The sequence below is a fragment of the Aristolochia californica genome, unplaced genomic scaffold (genome assembly GCF_029961685.1).
Source record: "Aristolochia californica isolate CCGP_79_NKW_82.1479 unplaced genomic scaffold, dmAriCali1.0.hap1 SCAF_5, whole genome shotgun sequence".
NCBI classification, from domain to species: Eukaryota; Viridiplantae; Streptophyta; class Magnoliopsida; order Piperales; family Aristolochiaceae; genus Aristolochia; species Aristolochia californica.
The window spans coordinates 12219408-12245365 of NW_027182214.1; positions in this window are offsets into that span (position 1 = coordinate 12219408).

The following is a 25958-nucleotide window of genomic DNA, read 5'->3' on the forward strand; positions in this document are numbered from 1 at the left end:
GTTTAAAAAATGGATATGCATGCTTGAAACATGTTAAAGATGCAAATGACCTATGGATCCAATCCTTTTAAATAGTATAACATTAAATTCTCAAGTGAACGTGCGGTGGAATATTTACCCGAGTCAAACATGCCATTATTTTGACCATTTACACAAAGCCACCTAACGATCATAGATGATTGTAATGTGATTTATCATGCGTAACGGGCTATATTTTTTTGTAAGGAATGACTTATGGATTGGGAGTCAACATAGTTAAAAATCCCCCGCCTCCCCCTTTTCCCGACGAATGCAAAACGTGATATATAAAAACTAAAAAGAGTTTACAATCCCTAAAAATTATAGACACTTTTTGGAATTATCTCTCTCTACATTTTTGCATTGTAAATTTCTATTATAGATGCCTACTTTTGTCCTAAATCAAAACATGAGTTTTCACTTTACCATCATCTCGTAAAAAAAAAAAAAAAGAAAAAAAGGCAAATAGATCACAACAAAATGAAAATTTTAGAGTTTATGTATGGAAAGAATTTAAAGCAATAAAAAAATGTAAATAAAGAAAATTTATTCACACACCACAAATGAACACAAAAGTTTTGTTATCCAAGTTCGGGAAATTCCAGTAGTTCAACCCTAATAGCTCAGAATTTTATAAGAAAGAGATATTTCTACACATGTTTTAAAAAAAGGATATGCATGCTTGAAATATATTAAAGATGTAAATCACCAATGGATCCAAACCTTTTAAAGAGAATAACATTAAATTCACAAGTGAATGTGCGGTGGGATATTTACCCGAGTCAAACAAGCCATTATTTTGCCCACTTACAAAAAGTTGACCTAACGATCATAGATGGTTGTAAAGTGATTTATTATGCGTAACGGTTAATATTTTGTGAGGAATGACTTATGGATTGGGAGTCAACTCTCAGTTAAAAATCTCCCACCTCCCCCTTTTCTAGACGATTGCAGAACCTGATATATAAAAACTAAAAAGAGTTTACAATCCCTAAAAATTACAGACACTTTTTGGAATTATCTCTCTCTACATTTGTTCATTGTGCATTTCAATTTTAGATGTATACTTTTTCTTAAATAAAAAAATTCAGTTTTCACTTTCCCTACAACTTGTAAACAAAAAAAAAGAGGTAAAAGGCAAATTGATCACAACAAAATGAAAATTTTACAGTTTATGAATGGAAAGAATTTAAAGTAATAAAAAAATTTAAGTAAAGAAAATTTATTCACACACCACAAATGAACACAAATTTTTTGTTATCTAAGTTTGGGAAATTCCACTAGTTCAACCCTAATAGCTCGGAATTTTATAAGAGAGAAATTTTTTAACACAAGTTTTAAAAATCGGATATGCATGCTTGAAAAATTCTGAAGATGCAAATGACCAATGGATCCAAACCTTTTATAGAGAATAACATTATTCCCAAGTGAACTTGCGGTGGGATTTTTACCCGAGTCAAACAAACCATTATTTTGCCCATTTACAAAAAGCTGACCTAACGACCATAGATGATTGTAAAGTGATTTATCATGCATAAAGGGATATATTTTTTTAAAGAATAACTTATGGATTGGGTGTCAACACTCAGTTAAAAATCCCCGCCTCCCCCGTTTCCCGAAGATTGCAGAACCTGATATATAAAAAATAAAAAGCATTTACAATCCCTAAAACTTCCAAAAACTTTTTGGAATTATCTCTCTCTACATTTGTGCATTTTGCATTTCCTTTTTAGATGTATACTGTTTTTTTACATCAAAACTTGAGTTTTCACTTTCCCTTTAGCTCGTAAACAAAAAAAAGAGATAAAAGGCAAATAGATCACAACAAAATGAAAATTTTAGAGTTTGTTTATGAAAAGAATTTAAAGCAATAAAAAAATCTAAGTGAAGAAAATTTATTCACACACCACAAATGTACACAAAAGTTTTGTTATCCAAGTTTGGGAAATTCCACTAGTTCAAACCTAATAACTCGGAATTTTATAAGAAAGATATTTTGCTACACATTTCTAAAAAGATGGATATGCATACTTGAAACATGTTAAAGATGCAAATGACCTATGGATCCAAACCTCTTAAAGATAATAACATTAAATTCTAGTGTGAATATCCAGTGGGATATTTACCTGTGTCAAACATGGTATTATTTTGCCCACTTACAAATAGCTGACCTAACGATCATAGATGATTGTAAAGTGATTTATCATGTGTATCATGATATATTTTTGTTAGGAATGACTTATGGATTGGAAGTCAACTCTCAGTTAAAAATCCCGCGTTTTCCCCTTTACCCTACGATTGTAGAACCTGGAATATAAAAACTAAAATGAATTTACAATCCCTAAAAATTGCAGACACTTTTTGGAATTATTTCTCTCTACATTTGTGCATTGCGCATTTTCAATATAGATGTATCCTTTTTTCTTAAATCAAAATTTGAGCTTTAACTTTTCCTTCAGCTCGTAAACAAAAAAAGCGATAAAAGGCAAATAGATTACAACAAAATAGAAATTTTAAAGTTTATGTAGGTAATGAATTTAAAGCAATAAAAAAATGTAAGTAAATAAATTTTATTCACACACCATAAATGAACACAAAATTTTTGTGATCCTAGTTTGGGAAATTCCACTAGCTAAACCATAATAGCTTGGAATTTTATAAGAAAGAGATTTTTCTACACAAGTTTTAAAAAATGGATATGCGGTTGAAACATGTTAAAGATGCAAATGACCTATGGATCCAAACCTCTTAAAGAGAATAACATTAAATTCTCAAGTGAACATGCGGTGGGATATTTACCCGAGTCAAATAAGCCATTATTTTGCCCACTTACAAGAAGCTGACCTAATGATCATAGATGATTGTAAAGTGATTTATCATGTGTAACAGGCTATATTATTGTAAGGAATGACTTATTGATTGGGACTCAAATTTCAATTAAAAATCCCACGTTTTGCAGAGCCTGATATATAAATACGAAAAATAGTTTAATTACAAATACTTTTTAGAATTATCTCTCTCTATATTTGTGCATTGTGCATTTCCATTATAGATGTATCCTTTTTTCTTAAATCAAAACTTGAGTTTTCACTTTTCCTTCAGCTCTTAAACAAAAAAAAAGAGATAAAAGGCAAACAAATTACAACAAAATGAAAATTTTGTAGTTTGTGTATGGAAATAATTTAAAGAAATAAATAAATGTAAATGAAGAAAATTTATTCACACACCACAAATGAACACAAAAGTTTTGTTATCCAAGTTTAGAAAATTCTACTAGTTCAACCATAATAGCTCAGAATTTTACAAGAAATAGATTTTTCTATTCTTGTTTTAAAAAATGGATATGCATGCTTGAAACATGTTAAAGATTTAAATCACTTATGGATCCAAACCTTTTAAAGAGAATAACATTAAATTCTCAAGTGAACGTGCGGTGGGATATTTACCCGAGTCAAACAAGCCATTATTTTGCCCATTTTTAAAAAGCTGACCTAACGATCCTAGATGATTGTAAAGTGAGTTATCATGCGTAACATGCTATATTTTTGTACGGAATGACTTATAGATTGGGAGTAACCACTCAGTTGAAAATCCTTTGCCTCCCTTTTTCCCGACGATTGCAAAACCTTATATATAAAAACTAAAAAGAGTTTACAATCCTTAAGAACTACAAAAACTTTTTGGAATTATCTCTCTCTACATTTGTGCATTGTGCATTTCCATTTTAGATGTATACTTTTTTATTAAATCAAAACTTGACTTTTCACTTTCCCTTCATCTCATAAAAAAAAAAGAGATAAAAGGCAAACAGATCACAACAAAATGAAAATTTTACATTTTATGTATGAAAATAATTTAATGCAATAAATAAATATAAATGAAGAAAATTTATTCACACACCACAAATGAACACAAAATTTTTGTTATCCAAGTTTAGGAAATTCTACTAGTTCAACCATAATAGCTCGAAATTTTACAAGAAATAGATTTTTCTGTTCTTGTTTTAAAAAATGGATATGCATGCTTGAAAAATGTTAAAGATGTAAATCACCTATGGACCCAAACCTTTTAAAGGGAATAACATTAAATTCTCAAGTGAACGTGCGGTGGGATACTTAACCGAGTAAAACAAGCCATTATTTTGCCCATTTTAAAAAAGTTGACCTAACGATCATAGATGATTGTAAAGTGATTTATCATGCGTAATGGGCTATATTTTTGTAAGGAATGACTTAAGGGCCTCCCCTTTTTCCCGACGATTGCAAAACCTTATATGTAAAAACTAAAAAGAGTTTACAATCCTTAAGAACTACAAACACTTTTTGGAATTATCTCTCTCTACATTTGTGCGTTGTGCATTTCCATTTTAGATGTATACTTTTTTCTTAAATCAAAACTTGAGCTTTCACTTTCCCTTCATCTCGTAAACAAAAAAAAGAGATAAAAGGCAAATAGATCACAACAAAATGAAAATTTTAGCGTTTATGCATGGAAAGAATTTAAAGCAATAAACAAATGTAAATAAAGAAAATTTATTCACACCCCACAAATGAACACAAAAGTTTTGTTGTTCAAGCTTGGGATTGCACTAGTTCAACCCTAATTGCTCAGAATTTTATGAGAAAGAAATTTTTCTACACATGTTTTAAATTATGGATACGCATCCGTGAAACAAGTTAAAGATGAAAATGACCTATGGATCAAAAACCTTTTAAAGTGAATAACATTAAATTTTCAAGTGAACATGTGGTGGGATATTTACAAAAGTCAAACAAGCCATTATTTTGCCCACTTCCAAAAAGTTGACCTAACGATCATAGATGATTGTAAGGTCATTTATCATGCGTAACAGGCTATAGTTTTTGTATGGAATGACTTATGGATTGGGAGTCAACTCTAAGTTAAATATCCCCTGCCTCCCCCTTTTCCCGATGATTGTAGAACCTGATATATGACAACTAAAAAGCGGTAACAATCCCTAAAAATTACAGACACTTTTTGGAATTATCTGTCTCTACATTTGTGCATTGTGCATTTCCATTTTTTATATATACTTTTTCTTAAATAAAAACTTGAGTTTCCACTTTCTCTTCATCACGTTAACAAAAAAAAAAAAAAGATAAAAGGCAAATATATCACAATAAAATGAAAATTTCAGAGTTTATGTATGAAAATAATTTAAAGCAATAAACAAATGTAACTAGAGAAAATTTATTCACACACCACAAATGTACACAAAAGTTTTGGTATCCAAGTTTTGGAAATTCCACTAGTTCAACCCTAATAGCTCAGAATTTTATAAGAAAGAGATTTTTCTACACATGTTTTAAAATATGGATATGCATGCTTGAAACATGTTAAAGTTTCAAATGACCTATGGATCCAAACCTTTTAAAAATAATAACAGTAAATTCTCAAGTGAATGTGCGGTGTGATATTACCCGAGTCAAACAAGCTATTATTTTACCTATTTACAAAAAGCTGACCTAACGATCATAGATGATTGTAAAGTGATTTAACATGTGCAATGAGATATATTTTTGTAAGGAATGACTTTTGGATTGGGAGTCAACACTCAGTTAAAAATCCCCCGCCTCTCCCTTTTCCCGACGATTGCAGAACCTGATATATAAAAACTAAAAAGAGTATACGATCCCTAAAAATTACAGACACTTTTTGAAATTATCTCTCTCTACAATTGTGCATTGTGCATTTTCATTTTAGATATATACTTTTTTCTTAAATTAAAACTTGTGTTTTCTCTTTCCCCTCATCTCGTAAACAATAAAAGAGATAAAAGGCAAATAGATCACAACACAATGAAAATTTTAGAGTTTATGTAAGGAAATAATTTAAAGCAATAAAAAAATGTAAGTAAAGAAAATTTATTCACACACTACAAATGTACACAAAATTTTAGTTTTTGGGAAATTCCACTAGTTCAACCTTTATAGCACGGAATTTTATAAGAATGAGATTTTTCTACATATTTTTAAAAAACGGATATGCATGTTTGAAACATGTTAAAGATACAAATGACCTATGGATCCAAACCTTTTGAAAAAAATAGCATTAAATTCTCTAGTGAACATGCAGTGGGATAATTACCCTAGTCAAACAAGCCATTATTTTACCCATTTTCAAAAAGCTGACCTCACGATCATAGATTATTGTAAAGTGATTTGTCATACGTAACGGGCTATATGTTTGTTAGAAATGACTTATGGATTAGGAGTCAACACTCAGTTAAAAATCCCCCGCCTCCCCTTTTTCCTGACGATTGCAGAACCTGATATATAAAAACTAAAAAGAGTTTACAATCCCTAAGAATTACACGCACTTTTTTGAATTATCTCTTTCAAAATTTTTGAATTGTCTATTTCCATTTTAGATGTATACTTTTCTCTTAAATCAAAACATGAGTTTTCACTTTCCCTTCATCTCATCAACAAAAAAAGAGATAAAAGGCAAAAAGACCACACCAAAATAAAAATTTCAGAGTTTATGTATGGAAAGAATTTAAAGTAATAAACAAAAGTAAGTAAAGAAAATTTATTCACACACCACAAATGAACACAAAAGTTTTTTTATCCAAGTTTTTGAAATTTCACTACATCAACCCTAATAGCTCAATATTTATAATAAATGGATATGCATGCTTGAAACATGTTAAAGATGAAAATGACCTATGGATTCAAACCTTTTAAAGAGAATAACATTAAATTCTCAAGTGAATGTGCGGTGGGATATTTACCCAAGTCAAACAAGCCAATATTTTACCCATTTTAAAAAAGCCGACCTAATGATCATAGATGATTTTAAAGTGATTTTTCATGCTTAACGGGCTATATTTTTGTAAGGAATGACTTATGGATTGGGGGTCAACACTCAGTTAAAAATCCCCCGCCTCCCCCTTTTCTAGAAGTATGCAGAACCTGATATAAAAAAAATAAAAAGAGTTTACAATCCCTAAAAATTACAAACACTTTTTCGAATTATCTCTCTCCATATTTGTGCATTGTGCATTTCCATTATAGATGTATACTTTTTTCTTAAATTAAAAACAATTTTTTGGAATTATCTCTCTCTAAATTTGTGCATTATACATTTCCATTTTAGATGTATACTTTTTAAAAAAATAAAAACTTGAGTTTTCACTTTCCCTTCATCTCGTAAACAAAAAAAAAGAGATAAACACAATAAGATCACAAAGAAATGAAAATTTTAGAGTTTATGTATGGAAAGAATTTAAAGCAATAAACAAATGTAAGTAAAGAAAATTTATTCACACACCACAAATGAACACAAAATTTTTGCTATCCAAGTTTTGGAAATTCCACTAGTTCAACCCTAATAGCTAGGAATTTTATAAGAAAGAGATTTTTCTACACTTGTTTTAAAAATTGGATATGCATGCTTGAAACATGTTAGAGATGCAAATGAACTGGGGACCCAAACTTTTTAAACGGAATAACATTAAACCTCAAGTGCACATGTGGAGGGATATTTACTCGAGTAAAACAAGCCATTATTTTGCCCTTTTACAAAAAGCTGACTAACGATCATAGATGATTGTAAAGTGATTTATCATGTATAGCGGGCTATATTTTTGTATGGAATGACTTATGGATTGGGGGTCAACACTCAGTTAAAAATCCCTCGCCTCCCCCTTTTCCTGACGAATACAGAACCTGATATATAAAAACTAAAAAGAGTTTACTATCCCTTAGAATTAAAGACACTTTTTGGAATTATCTCTCTCTAAATTTTTGCATTGTGCATTTCAATTTTAGATGTATACTTTTTTCTTAAATCAACACTTGAGTTTTCACTTTCCCTTCATCTCGTAAAAAAAAAAAAAGAGATCAAAGGCAAATAGATCACAACAAAATGAAAAATTTAGAGTTTATGTATAGAAAGAATTAAAGTAATAAACAAAAGTAAGTAAAGAAAATTTATTCACACACCACAAATAAACACAAAAGCTTTGTTATCCAAGTTTTGGAAATTCCACAACGTCAACCCTAATAGCTCAGTATTTAAAAAGAAAGAGATTTTTCTACACATGTTTTAATAAATGGATATGCATATTTGAAACATGTTAAAGATGCAAATGACCTATGGATCCAAACCTTTGAAAGAGAATAACATTAAATTATCAAGTGAACGTGCGGTGGGATATTTACTCGTGTCAAACAAGCCAATATTTTACCCATTTTCAAAAAGTAGACCTAACGACCATAGATGATTTTAAAATGATTTATCATGCTTAACGGGCTTTATTTTTGTAAGGAATGACTTATGGATTGGGGGTCAACACTCAGTTAAAAATCCCCCGACTCCCCCTTTTCCCGAAGCTTGTAGAACCTGATATATAAAAAATAAAAAGAGTTTAGAATCCCTAAAAATTACAAACACTTTTTGGAATTATCTCTCTACACATTTGTGCATTGTGCATTTCCATTATAGATGTATACTTTTTCTTAAATTAAAAACACTTTTTGGAATTATCTCTCTCTAAACTTGTGCATTATGCATTTCCATTTTAGATATATACTTTTTTCGTAAATAAAAACTTGAGTTCACTTTCCCTTCATCTTGTAAACAAAAAAAAGAGATAAAACGCAAACAGATCACAAAAAAATGAAAATTTTAGAGTTTATGTATGGAAAGAATTTAAATCAATAAAAAAATGTAAGTAAAGAAAATTTATTCACACACCACAAATGAACACAAAATTTTTGTTATCCAAGTTTGGGAAATTCCACTAGTTCAACCCTAATAGCTAGGAATATTATAAGAAAGAGATCTTCCTACACTTGTTGAAAAAATAGATATGCATGCTTGAAACATGTTAGAGATGCAAATGACCAGGGGATCCAAACTTTTTAAACAGAATAACATTAAATTCTCAAGTGAACGTGCGGAGGGATATTTACCCGAGTCGAACAAGCCATTATTTTGCCCATTTACAAAAAGCTGACCTAACGATCATATATGATTGCAAAGTGATTTATCATGTGTAACGGGATATTTTTTTTAAGGAATGGCTTATGGATTGGGGGTCAACACTCAGTTAAAAATCCCCCGCTTCCCCATTTTATCGACGAATACAGAACCTGATATATAAAAACTAAAAAGAGTTTACTATCCCTTAGAATTACAGACACTTTTTGGAATGATCTCTCTCTAAATTTTTTCATTGTGCATTTCAATTTTAAACGTATACTTTTTTCTTAAATCAAGACTTGAGTTATCACTTTCCCTTCATCTCGTAAACAAAAAAAAGAGATAAAAAGCAAATAGATCACAACAAAATGAAAATTTTAGAGTTTATGTATGGAAAGAATTTAGAGTAATAAAGAAAAGTAAGTAAAGAAAATTTATTCACAAACAAAAAATGAACACAAAAGTTTTGTTATCCAAGTTTTGGAAATTCCACTTCATCAACCCTAATAGCTCAGTATTTATAATAAAAGGATATGCTTGCTTGAAACATGTTAAAGATGCAAATGACCTATGGATCCAAACCTTTTAAAGAGAATAACATTAAATTCTCAAGTGAACATGCGGTGGGATATTTACCCAAGTCAAACAAGCCAATCTTTTACCCATTTTCAAAAAGCTGACCTAACGAACATAGATGATTTTAAAGTGATTTATCAAGCTTAACGGGCAATATTTTTGTAAGGAATGATTTATGGATTGGGGGTCAACACTCAGTTAAAAATGCCCCGCCTCCCCCTTTTCCCGAAGTTTGTAGAACCTGATGTATAAAAAATAAAAAGAGTTTGCAATCCCTAAAAATTACAAACACTTTTTGGAATTATCTCTCTCCACATTTGTGCATTGTGCATTTCCATTATAGATGTATACTTTTTCCTTAAATTAAATTTTTTTTTTTGAATTATCTCTCTCTAAATTTGTGCATTATACATTTCCATTTTAGATGTATACTATTTTCATAAATAAAAACATGAGTTTTCACTTTCCCTTCATCTCGTAAACAGAAAAAAGAGATAAAACGAAACAGATCACAAAAAATGAAAATTTTAGAGTTTTTGTATGGAAATAATTTAAAGCCATAATCAAATGTAAGTAAAGAAAATTTATTCACACACCACAAATGAACACAAAATTTTTGTTATCCAAGTTTGGAAAATTCCACTAGTTCAACCCTAATAGCTAGGAATTTTATAAGAAAGAGGATTTTCTACTCTTGTTTTAAAAAATGGATATGCATACTTGAAACATGTTAGAGATGCAAATGACCTGGGGATCCAAACTTTTTAAACATAATAACATTAAATTCTCAAGTGAACGTGCGGAGGGATATTTACACGAGTCAAACAAGCCATTATTTTGCCCATTTACAAAAAGCTGACCTAACGATCATAGATGATTGTAAAGTGATTTATCATGTGTAACGGTCTATATTTTTGTATGGAATGACTTATGGATTGGGGGTCAACACTCAGTTAAAAATCCCTTGCATCCCCCTTTTCCTAACGAATACAGAACGTGATATATAATAACTAAAAAGAGTTTACTATCCCTTAGAATTACAGACACTTTTTGGAATTTTCTCTCTCTACATTATTGCATTGTGCATTTCAATTTTAGATGTATACTTTTTTCTTAAATCAAGACTTGAGTTTTCAGTTTCCTTTTATCTCGTAAACAAAAAAAAAGAGATAAAAGGCAAATAGATCTCAAGAAAATGAAAATTTTAGAGTTTATGTATGAAAAGAATTTAAAGTAATAAAAAAAAGTAAGTAAAGAAAATTTATTCACACACCACAAATGAACACAAAAGTTTTGTTATCCATGTTTTGGAAATTCAACTACCTCAACCCTGATAGCTCAGTATTTAATAAGAAAGAGATTTTTCTACACATGTTTTAATAAATGGATATGCATGCTTGAAACATGTTAAAGATGCAAATGACCTATGGATCCAAACCTTTTAAAGAGAATAACATTAAATTCTCAAGTGACCGTGTGGGGGGATATTTACCCGAGTCCAACAAGCCATTATTTTACCCATTTTCAAAAAGCTAACGTACCGATCATAGATGATTTTAATGTGATTTATCATGCTTAAGGGGCTATATTTTTGTAATGACTTATGGATTGGGGGTCAACACTCTGTTAAAAATCCCCCGCCTCCCCCTTTTCCCGAAGTTTGCAGAAAATGATATCTAAAAAATAAAAAGAGTTTACAATCCCTAAAAATCACAAACACTTCTTGGAATTATCTCTCTCCACATTTGTGCATTGTGCATTTCCATTATAAATGTATACTTTTTTCTTAAGTTAAAAAATCTCTTTGGAATTATCTTTCTCTAAATTTGTGCATTATGCATTTCCATTTTAGATGTATACTTATTTCATAAATTAAAACTTGAGTTTTCACTTTCCCTTCATCTCGTAAACAAAAAAAAAAAAAGAATTAAAACGCAAAAAGATCACAAAAAAAGAAAATTTTAGAGTTTATGTATGGAAAGAATTTAAAGCAATAAACAAATGTAAGTAAAGAAAATTTATTCACACACCACAAATGAACACAAAAGTTTTGTTATCTAAGTTTGGGAAATTCCACTAGTTCAACACTAATAGCTAGAAATTTTATAAGTAAGAGATTTTTCTACACTTGTTTTAAAAATTGGATATGCATGCTTGAAACATGTTAGAGATGCAAATGACTCGGGGATCCAAACTTTTTTAACAGAATAACATTCAATTCTCAAGTGAACGTGCGGAGGGATATTTACCCGAGTCAAACAAGCCATTATTTTGCCCATTTACAAAAAGCTGACCCAACGATCTTAGATGATTGTAAAATGATCTATCATGCGTAATGCGCTATATTTTTGTAAGGAATGACTTATGGATTGGGGGTCAACACTCAGATAAAAATCCCCCGCCTCCCCCTTTTCCCGACGAATACAGAACTTGATATATAAAAACTAAAAAGAGTTTACTATCCCTTAGAATTACAGACACTTTTTGGAATTATCTCTCCCTAAATTTTTTCATTGTGCATTTCAATTTTGGATGTTTACTTTTTTCTTAAATCAAGACTTGAGTTTTCACTTTTCCTTCATCTCGTAAACAAAAAAAAGAAGTTAAAAGGCAAATAGATCACTACAAAATAAAAGTTTTAAAGTTTATGTATGGAAAGAATTTAAATTAATAAAAAAATTTAAGAAAAGAAAATTTTTTCACACACCACAAATAAACACAAAAGTTTTGTTATCCAAGTTTTGGAAATTCCTCTAGTTAAACCTAATAGCTTAGTATTTTATAAGAAAGAGATTTTTCTACCCATGTTTTAAAAAATGGATAAGCATTCTTGGAACATGTTAAAGATGCAAATGACCTATGGATCCAAACCTTTTAAAGAGAATAACATTAAATTCTCAAGTGAACGTGCGGTGGGATATTTACCCGAGTCAAACAAGCCATTATTTTGCCCATAGAATAAAAGCTGACCTAACGATCATCGATCATTGTAATGTAATTTATCATGCATAACGGGTTATATTTTTGTAAGTAATGACTTATGGATTGGGAGTCAACACTTAGTTAAGAATGCCCCGCCTCCCCCTTTTCCCGACGATTGCAGAACCTGATATATAAAAACTAAAAAGAGTTTACAATCCCTAAAAATTACAGACACTTTTTGGAATTATCTCTCTCTACATTTGTGCATTGTGAATTTCCATTATAGATGAATACTTTTTTCTTAAATCAAAACAAGAGTTTTTACTTTCCCTTCATCTCGTAAAAAAAAAAGAGATAAAATTCAAAAAGATCACAACAAAATGAAAATTTTAGTGTTTATGTAAGCAAAGAATTTAAAGCAATCAAAAACTTTAAGTAAATAAAATTTATTCACACACCACAAATGAACACAAAAGTTTTGTTACCCAAGTTTGGGAAATTCCACTAGATCAACCCCAATAGCTCGGTATTTTATAAGAAAGAGATTTTTCTCCACATGTTTTAAAAAATGGATATGCATGCTTGAAACATGTTAAAGATGCAAATAACCTCTGGATCCAAATCTTTTAAAGAGAATAACATTAAATTCTCAAGTGATCGTCCGGTGGGATATTTACCCGTGTCAAACAAGCCTTTAATTTGCCCACTTACAAAAAGTTGACCTTACAATCATAGATGATTTTTAATTGATTTATCATGTGTAATGAGCTATATTTTTGTAAGTAATGACTTATGGATTGGGAGTAAACTCTAAGTTAAAAATCACCCACCTCCCCCTTTTTCCGATGATTGTAGAATCTGATATATAAAAACTAAAAAGCGTTTACAATCCCAAAAAATTATAGACACATTTTGGAATTATCTCTCTCTTTATTTGTGCATTATGCATTTCAATTTTAGATGTATACTTTTTTCTTAAATCAAAACTTGAGTTTTCACTTTCCCTTTGTCCCATAAACAAAAAAAGAGATAAAATGGAAACGAATCACAACATAATGAAAATTTTAGAGTTTAAGTATGGAAATAATTTGAAACAATAAACAAATGTAAGTAAAGAAAATTTATTCACACACCACAAATGAACACAAAATTTTTTTTATCCAAGTTTGGGAAATTCCACTCGTTCAACCCTAATAGCTAGGAATTTTATAAGAAAGAGATTTTTCTACACTTGTTTTAAAAAATGGATATGCATGCTTGAAACATGTTAGAGATGCAAATGACCTGGGGATCCAAACTTTTAAAAGAGAATAACATTAAATTCTCAAGTGAACGTGCGGAGGATTATTTACCCGACTCAAACAAGCCATTTTTTTGCCCATTTACAAAAAGCTGACCGAGTGATCATAGATGATTGTAAAGTGATTTATCATGCGTAACATGCTATATTTTTGTAAGGAATGACATGTGGATTGGGAGCAACACTCAGTTAAAAATCCCCTGCCTCCCCTTTTCCCGACGAATACAGAACCTGATATATAAAAACTAAAAAGAGTTTACTATCCCTTAGAATTAGAGAAACTTTTTGAAATTATCTCTCTCTACATTTTTGCATTGTGCATTTCAATTTTAGATGTATACTTTTTTCCTAAATCAAGACTTGAGTTTTTAGTTTCCCTTCATCTCTTAAAAACAAAAAAAAGATAAAAGTCAAAAAGATCACAACAAAATGAAAGTTTTAGAGTTTATGTAAGGAAAGAATTTAAAGTAATAAACAAAAGTAAGTAAAGAAAATTTATTCACACGCCACAAATGAACACAAAAGTTTTGTTATCCAAGTTTTTGAAATTCCACTACAACAACCCTATTAGCTCAGTATTTAATAAGAAAGAGATTTTTCTACACATGTTTTAATAAATGGATATGCATGCTTGAAACATGTTAAAGATGCAAATGACCTATGGATCCAAACATTTTAAAGAGAATAACATTAAATTCTCAAGTGAACGTGCGGTGGGATATTTACGCGAGTCAAACAAGCCATTATTATCCCATTTACAAAAAGCTGACCTAACGATCATAGATGATTTTAAAGTGATTTATTGCGTTTATGGAATGACATATGGATTGGTAGTCAACACTTAATTAAAAATCCCCCGCCTCCCCCTTTTCCCGACGATTGCAGAACCCGATATATAAAAACTAAAAAGAGTTTACAATCCCTAAGAATTACAAAAACTTTTTGTAATTATCTCTCTCTAAATTTGTGCATTGTGAATTTGCATTTTAGATGTATACTTTTATCTTAAATCAAAACTTGAGTTTTCAGTTTCCCATCATCTCGTAAACAAAAAAGGAGATAAAAGGCAAATAGATCAGAACAAAATGAAAATTTTAGAGTTTAAGTATGGAAAGAATTGAAAGCAATAAACAAAATTAAGTAAAGAAAATTTATTCACACACCACAAATGCACAAAAAAATTTTGTTATCCAAGTTTGGGAAATTCCACTAGTTCAAGTGAACGTGCGGTTTGAAATTTACTGGAGTCAAACTATCCATTGTTTTGGTCATTTACCAAAAGCTGACCTAACAATCATAGATGATTGTAAATTGATTTATCTTGTGTAACAGGCTATATTTTTGTAAGGAATGACTTTTGGATTGGGAGTCAACACAGTTAAAAATCCCCCGCATCCCCCTTTTCCCGACGATTGCAGAACCTGCTATATAAAAACTAAATAGATTTTACAATCCCTTAAAATTACAGAAACCTTTTGGAATTATCTCTCTATACTTTTGTACATTGTGCATGTCCATTTTAGATATATACTTTTTTCTTAATATAAAACTTGAGTTTCCACTTTCCCATCATCTTGTCAACAAAAAAGAGATAAAAGGCAAATAGATCACAACAAAATGAAAATTTTAGAGTTTATGTATGGAAATAATTTAAAGCAATAAACAAATGGAAGTAAAGAAAATTTATTGACACACCACAAATGAACTCAAAATTTTTGTTTTTGGGAAATTCCACTTGTTCAACCCTAAAAGCTCGAAATTTTATCTGAAAGAGATTTTCCTACACATGTTTTAAAAAATGGAAATGCATGTTTGAAACATGTTTAAGATAAAAATGACCTATGGATCCAAACCTTTTAAAGAGAATAACATTAAATTCTCAAGTGAACATGTGGTGGGATATTTACCCGAGTCAAACAAGCCATTATTTTGGCCATTTGAAAATTTTAGAGTTTTTGTATGGAAAGAATTTAAAGCAATAAACAAATGTAAGTAAAGAAAATTTATTCACACACCACAAATGAACACAAAAGTTTTGTTATCCAAGTTTGGGAAATTCCACTAGTTCAACCCTAATATCTCGGAAAGATTTTTCTACATATGTTTAAAAAAATAGATATGCATTCTTGAAACATGTTAAAAAAGCAAATGACCTAGAGATCGAAACCTTTTAAAGAGAATAACATTAAATTCTCAAGTGAACATGCGGTGGGAATTTATCCGAGTAAAACAATCTATAATTTTGCCCATTTACAAAAATTTGACCTCACAATCATTGATGATTATAAGTGATTTATCATGCATAACGGGTTATATTTTTGTAAGGATTGACTTATGGATACGGAGTCAACACTCAGTTAAAAATTCCATGCCTCCCCCTTTTCCCAATGATTGTAGAACCTGATATATAAAAACAAAAAAGAGTTGACAATCCCTAAAAATTTCAGGCACTTTGTGGAATTATCTTTCTCTACATTTGTCCATTGTGCATTTCCATTTTAGATGTATAATTTTTTCCTAAATCAAAACTTGAATTTTCACTTTCCCTTCATCACGTAAAAACAAAATGAGATAAAAGGCAAATAGATCACAACAAAATTAAAATGTAAGAGTTTATGTATGGAAAGAATTTAAAACAACAAACAAATGTATGTAAAGAAAATTTATTCACACTCCACAAATGAACACAAAATTTTTGTTATCCAAGTTTGTGAAATTCTAGTTCAACCCTAATAGATCAGAATTTTATAAGAATGAGATTTTTCTATACATGTTTTAAAAATTTGATATGCATGCTGCAAATATGTTAAAGATGCAAATGACCAAAGGATCCAAAGATTTTAAAGAAAAAAAGATTAAATTCTCAAGTGAACGTGCGGTGGGATATTTACCTAAGTCAAACAAGTCATTATTTTGCACATTTACAAAAAGCTGACCTAATGATCATAACCTTTTAATTTTAGAGTTTATGAATGGAAATAATTTAAAGCAATAACATATGTAAGTAAATAAAATTTATTCACACACCACAAATGAACACAAAAGTTTTCTTATCCAAGTTTGGGAAATTCCACTTGTTCAACCCTAATGGCTTGGAATTTTATAAGAAAGAGATTTTTCTACCCATGTTTTAAAAAATGGATATGAATGCATGAAACATGTTAAAGATGCAAAGGACCTATGGATCATAACCTTTTAAAGAGAATAACATTAAATTCTCAAGTGAACGTGCGGTAGGATGTTTACCCGACTCAAACAAGACATTACTTTGCCCATTTACTTAAAGCATACCTAACGATCATAGATGATTGTAAAGTGATTTATCATGCATAACAGGCTATATTTTTGTAAGGAACTTATGGATTGGAAGTTAACACTCAGTTAAAAATCTAGCGCCTCCTACTTTTCCCAACAAATCCAAAACCTGATATATAAAAACTAAAAAGAGTTTACAATTCCTAAAAATTACAGACACTTTTTGGAATTATCTCTCTCTACATTTGTGCATTGTGTATTTCCATTTTAAATTTATATTTTTTTCTTAAATGAAGACTTGAGTTTTCACTTTCCCTTCATCTCGTAGACAAAAAAAAGAGTTGAACTACAAAATAAAAATTTTAGAGTTTATATATGGGTATAATTTAAAACAATAAACAAATTTGTTTAAAGAAAATTTATTCACACACAACAAATGAACACAGAAGTTTTGTTCTCTGAGTTTGGGAAATTCCACTAGTTCATCCCTAATAGCTCGGAATTTTATTAGAAAGAGATTTTTCTACACATATTTTAAAAAATGGATATGGATGCTTGAAACATGTTAAAGATGAAAATGACCTAAGGATCCAAACCTTTTTAAGAGAATACCATTAAATTCTCATGTGAACGTGCGGTGGGATATTTACCCGAGTCAACAAGCCATTATTTTGCCCATTTACAAAAAGTTGACCTAACGATCATAGATGATTGTAAAGTGATTTATTACGCGTAACGGGCTATGTTTTTGTAAGGAATGACTTATGGATTGGGAGTCAACACTAAGTTAAAAATCCCCCCCCCCCCTCCCCCTTTTCCCGACGATTGTAGAACCTGATATATAAAACTAAAAAGAGTTTACAATCCCTAAAAGATACATAAACTTTTTGGAAGTATCTCTGTCTACATTTGGGCATTGTGTGTTTCCATTTTAGATGTATAATTTTTCTTAAATCAAAACTTGAGTTTTCACTTTCCCTTCATCTCGTAAACAAAAAACAGAGATAAAAGGCAAATAGATTACAACAAAATGAAAATTTTAGAGTTTTAATATAGAATGAATTTAAAGCAATAAACAAATTTAAGCAAAGAAAATTTATTCACACACAATAAATGAACATAAAAGTTTTGTTATCCATGTTTTGGAAATTCCACTACTTCAACCCTAATAGCTCAGAATTTTATAAGAAAGAGATGTTTCTACACATATTTTAAAAAATGGATAGGCATGCTTGAAACATGTGTTAAAGATGCAAATGGCCTATGGATACAAACCTTTTAAAGATAATAACATTAAATACTCAAGTGAACGTGTGGTGGGATATCCGCTCGAGTCAAACAAGCCATTATTTCGCCCATTTACAAAAAGCTGACCTAACGATCATAAATGATTGTCAAGTGATTTATTGTGTGTAACAGGCTATATTTTTGTAAGGAATAACTTATGGATAGGGAGTCAACACTCAGTTAAAAATACTTCGCCTCCCCCTTTTCCCGATGATTGTAGAACCTGATATATTAATTAAAAAGTGTTTACATTCCCTATAAATTGCTGACACTTTTTGGAATTATTTCTCTCAACATTTGTGCATTGTGCATTTCCATTTTAAATTTATACTTTTTTCTTAAATCAAAATTTGAGTTTTGACTTTCCCTTCATCTCGTAAACCATAAAAAGAGTTAAAAGGCAAATTGATCACAACAAAATGAAAATTTTAGAGTTTACGTATTGAATGAATTTAAAGCAAAAAATAAAAGTAAGTAAAGAAAATTTATTCACACACCATAGATGAACACAAAAGTTTTGTTATCAAAGTTTGGGAAATTCCACTAGTTCAACCCTAATAGCTCGTAATTTTATAAGAAATAGATTTTTCCACACATGTTTTACAAAATGGATATGCATGCTTCAAACATGTTAAAAATGCAAATGACATATGGATCCAAAAATTTTAAAGAGAATAACATTAAATTCTCAAGTGAACGCCCGGTGGGATATTTACCCTAGTCAAACAAGTCATTATTTTTCCCATTTACAAAAAGCTGACCTAATGATCATAGATGATTGTAAAGTGATTTATCATGTGTAACGGGCTATATTTTTGTAAGGAATGACTTATGGATTGGGAGTCAAATCTCAGTTAAAAGTCCTATGCCTCTCCCTAATCCCAACAATTGTAGAGCCTGATATATAAAAATTAAAAAGAGTTTACAATCCCTAAAAATGACAGACACTTTTTGGAATTATCTCTCTCTACGTTTGTGCATTGTGCATTTCCATTTTAGATATTTACTTTTTTCTTAAATCAAAACTTGAGGTTTCACTTTCCCTTAATCTCGTAAACCAAAAAAAGAGATAAAAGGCAAATAAATCACAAAATAATGAAAATTTTAGAGTTTATGAATGGAAAGAATTTAAAGCAATAAAAAAATATAAATAAATAAAATTTATTCACACACCACAAATGAACACAAAAGGTTTGATATCCAAGTTTGGGAAATTCCACTAGTTCATCCCTAATAGCTCGGAATTTTATATGAAAGATATTTTTAAACACATGTTACAAAAAATAGATATGCATGCATGAAACATGTTAGAGATGCAAATGACCTATGGTTCCAAACCTTACAAAGAGAATAGCTTTAAATTCTCAAGTGAATGTGCAGTGGGATATTTACCCGAGTCATAGAAGCCATTATTTTGCCCATTGACAAAAAGATGACCTAACGATCATAGATGATTGTAAAGTGATTTATCATATGTAACGGGCTATATTTTTGTAAGGAGCGACTTAAAGATTGGGAGTCAACACCCAGTTTAAAATCCCCTGTCTCCCCCTTTCCAGATGATTTCAGAACCTGATATATAAAAACTAAAAAGAGTTTACAATACCTAAAAATTACAGACACTTTTTGGAATTATCACTCTCTACATTTGTGCATTGTGCATCTCCATTTTAGATGTATATTTTTTTCTTAAATCAAAACATGAGTTTTCACTGTTCCTTCATCTCGTAAACAAAAAAAAAAGAGATAAAAGGCAAATAGATCAAAACAAAATGAAAATTTTAGAGTTTATGTGTGGAAAGAATTTAATTCAATAAAAAAAATGTAAGTAAAGAAAATTTATTCACACACCACAAATGAACAAAAAAGTTATGTTATCCAAGTTTAGGAAATTCCACTAGTTCAACACTTGTAGCTCGGAATTATATAACGAAGAGATTTTTCTACACATATTTTAAAAAAATGGATACGCATGCTTGAAACATGTTAAAGATGTAAATGACTTATGGATCCAAACCTTTTAAAGAGAATAACATTAAGTTCTCAAGTGAACGTGCGGTGGGATATCTACTCGAGTCAAACAAGCCATTATTTTTTCCATTTACAAAAAGCTGACGTAACGATCATAGATGATTGTATAGTGATTTATCATGCGTAATGGGCTATATTTTTGTAAGGAATGCCTTATGCATTGGGAGTCAACACTCAATTAAAAATCCCCTGCCTCCCCCTTTTCCGGACGATTGCAAAACATGATATGTAAAAACTAAAAAGATTTTAAAATCCCAAAAAATTACTGATACTTTTTCGAATTATCTCTCTCTACATTTGTGCACTGTGCATTTCCATTTTAAATGTATATTTTTTTTCTTAAATCAAAACTTGAGTTTTCACTTTTCCTTCAACTCGTAGACAAAAAAAAGAGATAAAAGGCTAATAGATCACAACAGAATGAAAATTTTAGAGTTTATATATGGAAATAATTTAAAGCAATAAACAAATTTATGTAAAGAAAATTTAGTCACACACCACAAATGAATACAAAAGTTTTGTTATCCAAGTTTTGGAAATTCCACTAGTTCAACCCTAATAGCTCGAAATTTTATAACGAAGAGATTTTTCTACACATATTTTAAAAAATGGATATGCATGCTTGAAACATGTTAAAGATGCAAATGACCGATGGATCCAAACCTTTTAAAGAGAATAACATTAAATTCTCAAGTGAACATGCGGTGGGATATCTACTCGAGTCAAACAAGCCATTATTTTTTCCATTTACAAAAAGCTGACCTAACTATCATAGATGATTGTAAAGTGATTTATCATGCGTAACAGGCTATATTTTTGTAAGAAATGCATTATGGATTGGGAGTCAACACTCAATTAAAATCCCCCGCCTCCCCCTTTTTCGGACGATTGCAAAACCTGATATACAAAAACTAAAAAGTGTTTGACAATCCCTAAAAATTATAGACACTTTTTGGAATTATCTCTCTCTACATTTGTGCATTGTGCATTTCAATTTTAAAAGTATATTTTTTTCTTAAATCAAAACTTGAGTTTTCACTTTCCCTTCATCTCGTAGTAGAAAAAAAGGGATAAAAGGCTAATATATCACAACAAAATGAAAATTTTAGTGTTTATAAATGGAAAAAATTTAACGCAATAATCAAGTTTATGTAAAGAAAATTTCGACACACACCACAAATGAACACAAAAGTTTGGTTACCCAACTTTTGGAAATTCCACTAGTTTAACCCTATTAGCTCGGAATTTTATATGAAAGAGATTTTTCTACACATGTTTTAAAACATGGATATGGATGCTTTAATCATGTTAAAGATGAAAATGACCTAAGGATCCAAACCTTTTTAAAATAATAACATTAAATTCTCAAGTGAATGTGCGGTGGGATATTTACCGAAGTAAAACAAGCCATTATTTTGCCCATTTACTAAAAGCTAACCTCACAATCATAGATGATTGTAAAGTGATTTATCATGTGTAACTGGCTATATTTTTGTAAGGAATGACATATGGATTGGGAGTCAACACTCAGTTAAAAATCCCCCGCCTCCCCTTTTTCCCGACGATTGCAGAACCTGATATATAAAAACTAAAAAGAATTTACAATCCCTAAAAATTACATACAATTTTTGAAATATCTTTCTCTACATTTCTGCATTGTGCATTTCCATTTTAGATGTATACTTTTTTCTTAAATCAAAACTTGATTTTTCACTTTCCTTTAATCTCGTATACAAAAAAAAGAGATAAAAGGCTAATAGATCAGAACAAACTGAAAATTTAAAGTTTATATATGGAAAGAATTTAAAGCAATAAAGAAATGTAAATAAAGAAAATTAATTGACACACCACAATTGAACACAAAAGTTTTGTTATCCAAGTTTTTGAAATTCCCATTGTTCAACCCTACTACCTTGGAATTTTATAAGCAAGAGATGTTTCTACACATATTATAAAAAATGGATAGGCATGCTTGAAACATGTTAAAGATGCAAATGACCTATGGATACAAACCTTTTAAAGATAATAACATTAAATTCTCAAGTGAACGTGTAGTGGGATATCTACTCGAGTCAAACAAGCCATTATTTTGCCCATTAAAAAAGAGCTGACCTAATGGTCATAGATGATTGTAAAGTGATTTATCATGTGTAACAGGCTATATTTTTGTAAGGAATGACTTATGCATTGGGAGTCAACACTCAGTTAAAAATACCACGCCTCCCCCTTTTCCCGACGATTGCAGAACATGATATATAAAAATTAAAAAGAGTTTACAATCCCTAAAAATTACTGACACTTTTTGGAATTATCTCTCTCTACATTTGTGCATTGTGATTTTCCATTTTAAATGAATACTTTTTCTGAAATCAAAACCTGAATTTTGACTTTCCCTTCGTCTCTTAAACAAAAAAGAGAGATAAAAGGCAAATAGATCACAACAAAACGAAAATTTTAGAGATTATGTATGGAAAAAATTTAAAGCAATAGACAAATGGTGTAAAGAAAATTTATTCACACACTACAAATGAACACTAAATTTTTGTAATCCAAGTTTGGGAAATTCCACTAGTACAACCCTGATATCTTGAAATTTTATAAGAAAGTGATTTTTCTACACATATTTTGAAAAATGGATATGCATGCTTGAAACATGTTAAAGATGCAAATGACCTATGGATCCAAACCTTTTAAAGAGAATAACATTAAATTCTCAAGTGAACGTGCGGTGGGATAGCTACTCTAGTAAAAAAGGCCATTAGTTTATCCATTTACAAAAAGCAAACCTAACGATCATAGATGATTGTAAGGTGAATTATCATGCGTAACAGGCTAAATTTTTCTAAGGAATGACTTATGGATTGGGAGTCAACTCTCGGTTACAAATCCCCTGCCTCCCCCTTTTACCGGCGATTGCAGAACCTGATATATAGAAACTAAAAAGCGTTTACAATCCCTAAATATTACCGACACTTTTTGGAATTATCTCTCTCTACAATTGTGCATTGTGCATTTCCATTTTATATGTATACTTTTTTTTAAATGAAAACTTGGGTTTTCACTTTCCCTTCATCTCGTAAACAAAAAAAAGAGATAAAAGGCAAATAGATCAAAACAAAATGAAAATTTTAGAGTTTATGTAAGGAAATAATTTAAAGCAATAAATAAATGTAATTAAAAAAAATTATTCACACACCCCAAATGCAGACAAAAGTTTTGTTATCCAAGTTTGGGAAATTCCACTAGTTCAACCCTAATAGCTCGGAATTTTATAAGAAAGAGTTTTTTCCACGCATGTTTTAAAAAAATAGATGTTCATGATTGAAGGAATTTTAAAGATTCAAATGACCTATGGATCCAAACCTTTTAAAGAAAATAATATTAAATTCTCAAGTGAACGTGCAGTGGGATATTTACTTGAGTCAAACTAGCCATTGTTTTGCCCATTTACAAAAAGCTGAGCTAACGATCATAGATGAGTGTCAAGTGATTTATCATGCGTAACGAGCTATATTTTTGGAAGGAATGACTTATGGATTGGCATTCAACACTCAGTTAAAAATCCCTAGTCCCCCCCCCACCCCCCTCCTCTTTTCTTGACGATTGCAGAACCTGATATATAAAAACTAAAACCAGTTTCTAATCTCTAAAAGTTACATACACTTTTTGGAATTATCTCTCTCTAAATTTGTGCATTGTGAATTTCCATTATAGATGTATACTTTTTTTAAATCAAAACATGAGTTTTCACTTTCCCTTCATCTCGTAAAAAAAAAAAGGATAAAAGGCAAATAGTTCACAAGAAAATGAAAATCTTAGATGTGATGTATGAAAATAATTTAAAGCAAAAAACAAATGTAAATAAAGAAAATTTATTGACACAGCACAAATGAACACAAAAGTTTGTTATCCAAGTTTGGGAAATTCCACTAGCTCAACCCTATTTGCTCGGAATTTTAAAAATCGATATACAGGCTTGAAACATGTTAAAGATGCAAATGAACTATGGATCGAAACCTTTGAAAGAGAATAACATTAAATTCTGATGTGAACGTGCGGTGGGATATTTACCCGAGTGAAACAAGCCATTATTTTGCCCATTTACAAAAAGCTGACCTAACAATCACAAATGATTGTAAAGTGATTTATCAAGTGTAACGTGCTATATTTTTGTAAGGAATGACATATGGATTGGGAGTCAACACTCAATTAAAAATCCCCCGCCTCCCCCTTTTCCTGACAATTGTAGAACCTGATATATAAAAACTAAAAAGAGTTGACAATCCCTAAAAATTATAGACACTTTTTGGAATTATCTCTCTCTACATTTTTGCATTGTGCATGTCCATTTTAGATGTATTCTTTTTTCTTAAATAAAAACTTGAGTTTTCACTGTCCCTTCATCTCGTAAACAAAAAAAAGAGATAAAAGGCAAATAGATGAAAACAAAATGAAAATTTTAGAGTTTATGTGCTGAAATAATTTAAAGCAATAAACAAATGTAAGTAAATAAAAATTATTGACAAACCACAAATGAACACAAAAGTTTGTTATCCAAGTTTTGGAAATTCCACTAGCTCGACCATATTTGCTAGGAATTTTAAAGAAAGAGATTTTTCTACACTTGTTTTAAAAAATAGATATGCATTCTTGAAACATGTTAAAGATGCAAATGACTTATTGATCCAAACCTTTGAAAGAGAATAACATTAAATTCTCAAGAGAACGTGCGGTGGGATATTTACTCGAGTCAAACAAGCCATTATTTTTTCCATTTACAAAAAGCTGACCTAACGATCATAGATTTTTGTAAAGTGATTTATCATGCATAACGGGGCTATATTTTTGTAAGGAATGACTTATGGATTGGGAGTGAACACTCAGTTAAAAGTCCCCCACCTCCCCCTTTTCCCGACGATTGCAGAACATGATATATAAAAACTAAAAACAGTTTAAAAAAAATTAAAAACACTTTTTGTCATTATCTCTCTCTACACTTGTACATTGTGGATTTCCATTTTAGATGTATACTTTTTTCTTAAATCAAAACTTGAGGTTTCACTTTCCCTTCATCTCGTAAACAAAGAAAAAGAGATAAAAGGCAAATAGATCAAACCAAAATGAAAATTTTAGAGTTTATGTATGGAAAAAATTTAAAGCAATAAACAAATGTATGTAAAGAAAATTGAATCACACACCACAGATGAACACAAAAGTTTTGTTATCCAAGTTTGGGAAATTCCACTAATTCAACCCTAATAGCTTGGAATTTTAAAAGAAAAGACATTTTTCTACTTATGTTTTAAAAAAGGGATATGCATGCTTGGAACTTGTTAAAGATGCACATGAGCTATGGATCCAAACCTTTTAAAGAGAATAACATTAAATTTCAAGTGAACGTGCGGTGGGATATTTACCCGAGTCAAACAATCCTTTATTTTGTCCAATTAAAAAAAGCTGACCTAACGATCATAGATGATTGTAAAGTGATTTATCATGCGTAACGGGGCTATATTTTCTTAAGGAATGACTTATGGATTGTGAGTCAACACATAGTTAAAAATCCCCTACCTCCCCCTTTTCTTGACCATTGCAGAACCTGATATATAAAAACTAAAAA